Below are 10642 nucleotides of genomic sequence, written 5' to 3'. Positions count from 1 at the left end.
CCCAAATCAAACAAAATAACACCAACATCTACTAATACCATGATACCATGATCACAATGAGACTCCTAAAACTTACTTAATTATTAACATCTTAAAAACCTAATTCTCATATGAATTATGTAACCAAGCATATTATCTATGCTGCGCAAACTGGTGGAAGCACAGTCTTCTTCAGGATTCTCTAGAATTCATAATTATTTCAGATGTAACTGATGTTGAACCCAACAATTCCTATTGACTTTGGTGAATCTTCTGAGTAGGCCTTCATTTATCAGAACATAAGCATATACTCATTGCAACTTTAAAAAGAATAGAAGCCCTCCATACATGTTTGTTTTCAATTATATCTCATCATTAATTCTGTGCAGTTACATTTTCTCGACTTAATATTTTTGCAACTTTTTAAATTTTTTCATTTTTTTCTATGCATTTCAACCCTTCTAACTTCAACTGATCCAGCTTTTCATTTTGACTTGCATCTAGAGTTATGTTTTCACACATTACAGGATTGAATATAAAATAGGTGTCAGGAGGTAACAGAACATCAAGCATTATACAGACTGCTTCTATATCTGTAGCACTATTGATAACATTAGAAAGTTTGGTTTTCAAGCTTGTGTGTATCACAGTGTTTTTCATGTCACTCTCCGAATGTCCAGTGCCCCGGCATACTGTGCACTCTAATGGGATATCTGGCCAATGACATTTACACTAATGCATTGCTAATGCCAAATAGTTATTCAGAAGCAAACCTCTGCCTTGATGAAGATCATTTCCCAATGTGTATTCTGCAAAGTAGCCTGGAGCAGCAGATGAGGTTCTAATGGCCTGCCACATTTTATACTGACAACCTCTGAAAGGACAGTTGATTCCAGCAAAATGGTCATAGTTTCTATGTTTAGAAACAACAAATTATAGTTTCTAAAGCACCATAGTTTCTAAAACACCAAATTATTTTGGTGTTATCCCTCTGTTTACTATGGTACTTATGGCAGTTATCTTAAGGCGTGTGGGGTTTCTTGCTGTTGCCATCAATAGCACAAATCCCATTCTATTTTTCAAAATTTTTTCCCACCTTTGACTTCTATAAAATGCATGGCTCCAACTCATTTTAACTTTTCCAACAATGAAATTTTGTGAAAATACATCTGAACCTAATGTTTTATAGTTTCTCGCATTCATCAAGGACATATGAAAAAATCCCGACATGAAAGCTAATATGGCACCTGTGCTTACACCACAAATGTAATCAATGGGCTGATCAACTGGTTTCTGAGTTAGTTCAACTAATTTTCATAGTGTCTGCAGAGCAACCACATAACTTGTTCCTCCATCATCAATTGTGAAAATTGGGATTCCTCTCCCTTTCACTGGATGCACAGAGGCAATTAAAGCCGAAAATTATCTAAGTGCAGCCTAAAGTGTTTCACCTTTAATTTGTCTCAGCCAGAATAAATATGGAATAATTCTTTCTTTAACAGACACTCATTTCCTTCAATATATTCTAGATGATGAAAATTCAGTTCTTCAACCCCAGTAATACAGAACTTCAGGTCAGTTGTTTTTCTTAATACCTGAACACACAGGTTCTGTTATCAATACTCACCCTAGCAATAATAATTTCTCCCTGAAGAGATAAACAGTTGTTCTGCTCTGCAGTTTTGTCTTTGCTGATAGCCTGCTTGGTTTTAGTAGGCTTTTCCTCTTTTTCTAAGTGTCTCTTTAAATCATAATTTAACTTGGGGACAAGTCCACCAATATTCCACCTACAAAAGATTATACAGTTTCACTGGGATGAAAAAGAAAGTTAGTAATACTTTGTTTAGTTGAAACTGGAAGAACTTCAAGTATTGCAATAGGATTTGAAGGATTTTCCACAATATCTAAAGAAGATTCTGAGCCTAACTTATCAGTCAGTATGTCAAGATCTGGAGAACTTAATTTCCCTTCTTCAACCTGCTTACCTTCAAGTTCTGATATGTCCTGAAGTTGTTATTTTGTTTTCCCCCTGTTTTTTTGAGACACGTTTTCCTCACATTTGAAATAAGAGTTAACATAATTGGATGAAAAGTAGAATGGCTTCTTAAGCTTTGTGGCTATATTAGTCATATAATAAAAAAGACTACTTATGTCTTCTTTTTATGTCTAATCTGGCATTTCTCTTTTGGAAAAGGACACTTTTCTATTTATTTGTCAGATTTTTTTTCAGAGATTTTATGCCTTGTTTCACTTTTCTTTTTGGTTTGTTTTAACCAGTCATTATTTGATACTTTTCTTAATATTTGAGAATTTCTCTTTATTTGAGCTAAACGTGAAATAATTTCATTCTGATTGCCAAAAACAGCCTTTGAAATAGTTTAGAAGTACTTTTCATATGGGACATACAAATGCTCATTTTAGTAAGTCCTTTGGGAGTGGGAGTGCTGGGTTTCAAAATTCCAATATGTAAACAATGGTTGCCTGGAGAGTAACAGTGCTTTCTGCCAGTATATGCTTCATTTTTGTCAATTTACATATTACTTTGTTTGTATGAAAATCTCTTTGTAGATGAATGTGGCTAATCCTGTAGTGATGCTTAGGCGACAACAGGAAATGCAGTTGCTTGCTTGAGCAGGCCCAAAGCCTAGGGCCACTTAGTCCTGCCTGGCAGTGGGACAGTTCTGGAACCCAGGGCCTCTGTGGTCACCCTGCCACTGAGGGCTGAGGGAGCCTAGGGTTGCTAAAGTCTATCTGGTGGTGGTGCAAACCAGAGATCAATTCTGGTGTGCATGCCTGAACTCGGGCTGTGGGGTATGGCCTGGCACTGGAGAACATTCGTGACTCAGTACTATAGATACCAGCCTGGAGTCTGGGTTTATGGTGACTTACTTGATGCTAGGTTTTACTGTGGTTAACCTAGTGTTACAGGCTAAGGCAATGTCTAGTGCTTGCTTCTTTCTCCTTACCCCAAGTGGAAGATGTCTCTCTCAACACTGTGCTCCTTAAGGTTGGGGGAGGGGTGATGTGGGTAATGTCAAACTGCCCTTTTTATCCTCCCCCTCAGTGCATCATTTTATATTTCTGTACTGCATCTGGATACTGTAAAGAGTCACCCTGTTCCAGCCATTCGCGGTGGCTCACACCTGCAATCCCAGCACTTTGGGAGGCCGAGGCAGGCGGATCACAAGGTCAGGAGATCGAGACCATCCTAGCTAACACGGTGAAACCCCGTCTCTACTAAAAATACAAAAAATTAGCCAGGCATGGCGGCGTGTGCCTGTAGTCCCAGCTGCTGGGGAGGCTGAGGCAGGAGAATGGCATGAACCCAGGTGGCGGAGCTTGCAGTGAGCCGAGATCGCACCACTGCACTCCAGCCTGGGCAACAGAGCAAGACTCTGTCTCAAAAAAAAAAAAAAAAAAAAAAGTCACTCAGTTTCCTTAGCTCTTGTGAAAAGTTTTCAGTAATGGATAGTTGTTCAAACTGATGTTTCTGCAGGTGAGAATTTCTGGAGAGTCCTCTATGGTCTTGCTCTGCTCCTCTCTTCTGAAGTTATTAATATAAATCTTCTCTCTTTTAATCATGGTCAGTCTACATATATTTTAATAACTTAATTGTTAATCTTTTTAAAAAACCACTTTTGGGTTTGTTGATCCCCTCTATTGCTTTTATATTCTCTATTTCATTCATCCTATTATAGTCTTTATTATTTTATTCCTTGTGGCTGTTTTTCAATTTGTTTTCTTTTTCTAGTTACTTAAGGTGGTGTATAGTAAAGGTATTGATTTGAAATTCTTCTCTTTTGTTAACATAGCATTTATGGCTGTATATTTTACTTTAAGTACTGTTTTTACTTCATCTCATACGTTTTTTTTTTTAATTTATCTAAATTTGTTTGCTAATTTTCTTGTAATTTTTTAAAATAATCTTTTAAGAGAGGTTTTTTCTTTAATTTGTAAACTTTCCAGATTTCCTTCAGTTACTGATTTTCAATTTCATTCTTTTTTTGGGGTAAGGTAAAGTTCTTTTTAAGATTTCAGTTATGTAAAATCTATTGAGCCATGTTTTATCACATATAAAATATTGTCTATCCATGAGAATTTTTTGTGCATTTGGGAATAAAGCCTACTTTGTAATATGGGCTAGGTTGTTCTCTGTATATCTTTTAGGTCTGATATGTTTATAGTTTTTTTCAAGTCTTCTATTTCCTTGTTTCCATTTTCTATATTTTTTCCATTATTAAATGTAGATTTTGAAATATTCTGCTATTATTTTAGAACAATGTACTTTTCCTCTCAATCTAATGATTATACTTCATATGTTTTGACTCTGTTGTTGTGTATATATTTATAATTAGAATACTTTGTGATTAATGGAATTCTTTATCATTACATAATGTATTTATTGTCTTGTAAGAATTTTTGCTTTAAAGTTTTTTATATTTGCTATTAGTGTAGCCACTTCAGCTCTCATTGGCTTAAGTTTGTATGGAATATATTTTTCCAATCTTTTACATTTAATCGACTATGGTTTGGGTTCTTAAGTGTATCTCTTACTGACCTCTGATAGTTGATTGATTCTTTTTATCCTTTATGCAAATATGTGCCTTTTAATTGAAGAGTTTAATTCATTTACATTTTTTAAAATTATAAAAAAATTATTGATATCCAAGTTTGCTATTATTTATCTATATATCTTATGTAATTTTTGTTTCTCATTTTCTTCATTACTATTTTTTTATGTTTTATTCATTTGTGTATGCATGCACCTGTTAGATTTCTTTCTTAACTTTTATTCTGCATATTTTTTGCATAATTTTTCCAGGGGCTTTCTTTGAGGATTACTATGTATATCTTAAACTGCTAACAATGTAGTTTTAATTACTACAAACTTAGCTTTAATAGTATACACAATCCATGTTCCTTTATAGCTCTGCTTCTCTACTGTTCTTGTCACAACTTAGATATTTATATATTTTGTGGTCATCAAGATAAAGCAATCCCATTATTATTTCCTGTATGAAAGGTTTATTAGTGATAAATTGCACTAGCCTGCTTAGGCTACTGTAACAGACTAACATAGGCTAGGTACAACAATTGAAATTCATTTTTTTTTCACAACACCAGAGGCTGAAAAATACAATATCAATTTTTGCACAGGAATTTGTTTCTGGTAAGGGCTCTCTGCTTTGCTTGCAGATGACCACTTTACTATCACATGAAGTTTATTTTGTGTACTTGTAGAGATGGGGGAAAGAGAGGGAAAGACAGAGAGAGAGAGAGAGAGAAAACTGCTCTCTGGTGTCTCTTCTCACAAACCCATTTATCCTATAAGATCAGGGCTCTGCTTTTATGACCTCATTTAATTTTAATTACCTCTTTAGTTAGCCCACCTTCAAATATAGGCACAATGAGAATTTACATATAATTTAATTTAGGGAGGACACAAACATTCAGTCCGTAACATTCTCTCAGATTTAGTTTATGTAAAAGTGATTTAAATTCACTTTAATTTTTGAAGGATAATTTTAACAAGTATAAAATTGTTGATTGACAGATTTTTTTCTTTGAACACTTAACATATGGTTCCACTGTCTTCTGAGCTCCATGGTTTCTGATGAGAAGTCAGCTATTAATTTTATTGAGATTGTCTTGTAAGTGGCAAGCTGCTTCTGTCTTGCTGCTTTAAAAATTATCTTTTTGTCTTTATTTTTTTGAGAGTTTGATATGTTTCTCAAAGTATATGTCTTTGAGAATATTCTACTTAGGGCTTATTGAGTTTCTTGATATTTAGAATTATGTCTATAACCTAATTTGGGACTATTTTGAGAGCTGTTTTTTCAAATTATATTTATGTCTTTTCTATCTCTGTACTACTTCTGGAACTACATCATGCATACATTCATTAATTTGTTGTATCCTGTGTATTTTACATTTTTAAAAAAATCTTTGTTCCTCAGCCTAAATAATCTCAATTAATTGTTTTCAAGATCCTTCATCCTTTATTTGGCGTGCTTAAAACTGCTGTTGAGGCCGGGCACGGTGGCTCAAGCCTGTAATTCCAGCACTTTGGGAGGCCGAGGGGGGCAGATCACGAGGTCAGGAGATCGAGACCATCCTGGCTAACTCGGCGAAACCCCGCCTCTATTAAAAATACAAAAAAAATTAGCCAGGCGTGGTGGCAGGCGCCTGTAGTCCCAGCTGCTGGGGAGACTGAGGCAGGAGAATGGTGTGAACCTGGGAGACGGAGCTTGCAGTGAGCCAAGATCGCGCCACTGCCCTCCAGTCTGGGCAACAGAGTGAGAATCCGTCTCAAAACAAAACAAAACAAAACAAAAAACCAAAAAAACCTGCTGTTGAACTACTCTAGTAATTATTTCATTTCAATTATTGCACTTTTTAACTCAGAATTTTTTATTTGGTTCATTTTGGTTATATCTATCTCCTTACTAATGTTCTCAATTTGGTTAGAGATTCTCATACATTCCTTTATTTCTTTGTATATTGTTTCTGTTTATTCACTGATCATATTCTAAATGATTGATTTAAAATTTTGTTTAGAAATCCAGTGTTAGGGCTTTTGCAGGCACAGATTTTAGTAGTTTTTTTGTTTTGTTTTTTTGCTGTGTAAGAGCAATATTTTCTATTTTTTTGCCTGGTTTATATTTTTTTCTGGTAAACTGGACATTTGGTACATTATAATATGGCAACTCTGGAAATTAGATTGTTCTAGCTCCAAAGTTTGTTGTTATTGCTTATTGCAATTGTTTTTTCTTTATTGACTTGTCTGAACTAATTTTGTAAAGTACATATTCTTTGTTGTGCGTGACCACAAAAACCTGTTTAACATTAGCTTAGCAATGAGCTAGTGACTCAACAGATATTTCCTTAAATGTCTGAAAAAACGATAACAAAAACCTCCCAGTTGTGCAGATTGACTGTGCATTTGTGTTGGTTTATGCCTTCAACACTTGGCCTGGCAGTTTAAAACTCTACTTTTCCTTCATTTCTTGCCTGTGAGTCTCCCAAAGGTCAGCCAAAGGCGAAAGTTTAGGGACTTCTCATGTAACTTCTGAATACATGCCAGTCCTGGGCACGCACATGACATCTTAGATTCCCAGAAATATATGGCAGCTTTTTAAAGCCCTTACTCCCAGTATGTCTCAGTAACCAGCTTTTATTCTCAATCATTTTAGTTTGTCTATCATTTACCCCACTGCTATCCATTGCCCTATGTGGCAACAAAAAATGCACATACTTTTAAATGTTTTACACAATATTCCCTGAGGGTAACCACTTCAGCCCTGCTAGAGTACTGAGCTAGGTGAAATAAAGGGAAGCCCTGGCTGGGCGTGGTGGCTCATGCCTGAAATCTCAGCACTTTGGAAGACCAAGGCGGTTGGATCACCTGAGATCAGGAGTTCAAGACCAGCCTGACTAACATGGTGAAACCCTGTCTCTACAAAAAATACAAAATATTAGCCGGCCATGTTGGCACACGCCTGTAATCCCAGCTACTCTGGAGGCTGAGACAGGAGAATCCCTTGAACCCGGGAGGCGGATGTTGCAGTGAACCGAAATCGTGCTATTGCCCTCTAGCCTGGGCAACAAGAGCAAAACTGTCAAAAAGAAAAAAAGAAAAAATAAAAGGGAAGCCCTTTGAGCTGATACTTCAGGGTGTCACCAAATAGGTAAAAAAAAAATTTAAAAAAAACATTAAAAAACTATAATTCTTGGAGTATATATGATTTATTGTCTCTCTCCATCACTAGAAATTTGTAACCAGATGTGGGCAATATTCTTTAAGGCCACTGTCAACCTGAGAAGTATGGGGTGGGTTTAGGGTCGGCAAAACACTTACAAAATTTCTTAATGAGATTCAGGTTTTTAAAAATATTTACTTTGTTGCTGTAAGTTTCTGATTAGTTCCCAGAGCTCTTCTAAATGTGATTGTGTCAGTTTATGCCATATAAATATCTGCTTTTGTGGAACAATGGGCTTTGGTAGTTTTATACTCTCCCATTTTTACTGACATCACTGGAAACTTACTTTTAAATAAGTCATGCATTACCTTAAGAGAGCCTAGAGACCTATGCATAATAACGACAACAGGCAGAAATTGAAGTTTGGAAATAATCAGTGTTGTTTGTAACTTTATCTGTGCTTCCTTGTGGCATTGAAAATTTGTTAATTTAATTAGCACCCCAAAGTTTAACTGATTCTACATTCCTTTGTGAAGAAAATTGTTAAAATTGCCTTTATAATAATTAGCTGTAAAAAACAAACCAAGTTTTATTTTCACATACATAAAATTATCACACTGAAACCTTTATTTCAAGGTGGCCAATTTAGATTAATTAATAGGCATTATTGCAAAAGCTTCAATTTGCAATGAAAATGTAAGAATATTGCATTGTCTACACATTGAATTTAACATAGATAATTATAACAAGTGTTGAATAATTTAAAAAGCAGTGTTTTTATATTGAACACCTCAATTCAAACCAACGTTTATTTTGTGGGAAAGGGAAAGCTTAAAACATGTCAGCCAATTTTAAAAATCTATGCAATACTAACACAAGTGGTATATTTTAAAGCCAACATCTAAATTAATCCTAATTTTTCAATAGAACTTTATTTTCCCCAAATGTGTAGAAATAGTGACTCCCTGTAAAAATTTAACATTAACAATTAGGTGAGTGTGACCCTTCAACACCCTATTGAACTTAAGATAATACTAGCTATGTGAATTATATCATCTGCAGAACTCATTTACAATAAAATATTTGAATGCACCAAAAAATTGTGCTTACATCTCTTTTTTGAGTTCACATTCCAGTACTCCTTTGACTGAAAAAAAAAATTCATGCTTACATTTGCACAAGTCATTTTGTACGTCTCCACTAGTTTCTCTATGGTAAAGTGTATGCAAAAGAAACCTTGTGGTTAGTTTTCAAATTCAGAGTAACATCATTTGTTCTTTAATAGTTATGCTTAACTAATAATTAGATGTTGATTATTTAAAATATGTTTGAACACACTCTTGGATCACAGCACTATAAAAATAGAAATTAACACCAAAAAATTACTCAAACCCATACAATGACATGGAAATTAAACAACCTGCTCCTGCATGACTTTTGGGAAAACAATGAAATTAAGGTAGAAATCAATAAATTATTTGAAAACAATGAGAACAAAGATAAAACATATCATAATCTCCAAGACACAGCTAAAACAGTGTTGAGTAAAGTTCATAGCACTAAACACTTACATCAAAAAGTTAGAAAGATCTCAAATTTACAACCTCGCATTCCACCTAGAGAAACAAGAGCAAACCAATCCCAAAGCTAGCAGACAACAAGAAATTACCAAAATGAGAGCTGAACTGAAGAAAAAAGAGACACAAAAAAGTATACAAAACATCAAGGAATTGAGGAATTGGTTTATTGAATGCAAGAATAAGATTCATAGACTACTATATGAACTAATAAAGAATAAAAAATAAAGAAGATCCAAAGAAACACAATCACAAATGACAATGGAGACGTTATCATTGGCCCCATAGAAACACAAAAAATCTCAGAGACTGCTATGAATACCTCTATGTGCACAAATTAAAAAACTCAGAAGAAATGGATGAATTCCCAGAAAGAAACCATCTCCCAAGAGTGAAGGAGAAAGAAACTAAATCCCTGAGCAGATCAATATTGAGTTCCAAAATTGAATCAGTAATAAAAAGCCTGCCAACAAGAAAAAAAGCCAGGACCAGATGGATTCACAGCCAAATTTCATCAGATTTATAATGAAGCACTGGTACCATTGCTACTCAAACTATCCAAAAAATCAACAAGGAGGGATCCCTGACTAACTCATTCTATGAAGCCAGTGTTATCCTGATAACAAAAGCTGGCATGGAGACAACAAAAAAAGAAAACATCAAGCCAATAACCTTGATGAGCATAGATGCCAGGTGCCAAAATCCTCAACAAAATACTAGCAAAACGAATCCAGCAGTACAACAAAAAGTTAATCCACCAAGATCAAGTAGGCTTTATCCCTGGGATGCAAGATTGATTTAGAATACGCAAATTAATAAATGTGATTCACCACAAAAATAGAACTATAAACAAAACCACGTGATCATCCCAATAAATTCAGAAAAGGCTTTTGATAAAATTCGATATCGCTTCATGTTAACCCTCAGCAAACTAGGCATGGAGAAATAGACTTAAAAATGATAAGAGCCATCTATGATAAACTTACAGCCAACATCATACTGAATGGGCGTAAGCTGCATGCCTTCCCCAGGAGAACCAGAACAAGAAAAGGATGCCCACCTGCACCTTTTTTATAAAACATAGTGCTGGAAGTCCTAGCCAGAACAATTGGAAAAACAAAATAAATAAAATACATCTAAATAGGAAGAGAGGAAGTTAAACTATCTCTGCTTGTAGACAATGTGATTCTATACCTAGAAAACTTCACAGTCTGTGCCCAAAAGCTCCTGTATCTGATAAACAATCTTAACACAGTTCAGGATACAAGATTGATGAACAAAAATTAGTAGCATTTCTATCACTAACAGCATCCAAGCTGAGAGCAAAATCAAGAATGCAATCCAATACACAACTGCCACAAAAATAATAAAATACATAGGAATGCA

At 34.9% G+C, this 10642-nt stretch overlaps 1 pseudogene; it reads right to left on the bottom strand.

Moving 5' to 3' along the window:
* Nucleotides 1-290: 290 nt before the first annotated feature.
* On the bottom strand, nt 291-1209 carry LOC116811184 (calcium-independent phospholipase A2-gamma-like; annotated as a pseudogene).
* Between the last annotated feature and the right edge of the window lie 9433 nt (nt 1210-10642).

The sequence above is a fragment of the Hylobates moloch genome, unplaced genomic scaffold (genome assembly GCF_009828535.3).
Source record: "Hylobates moloch isolate HMO894 unplaced genomic scaffold, HMol_V3 SCAFFOLD_7, whole genome shotgun sequence".
NCBI lineage: Eukaryota > Metazoa > Chordata > Mammalia > Primates > Hylobatidae > Hylobates > Hylobates moloch.
The sequence above is the reverse complement of the archived record's forward strand: the minus strand, read 5'-3'. Positions and strand labels throughout refer to the sequence as shown.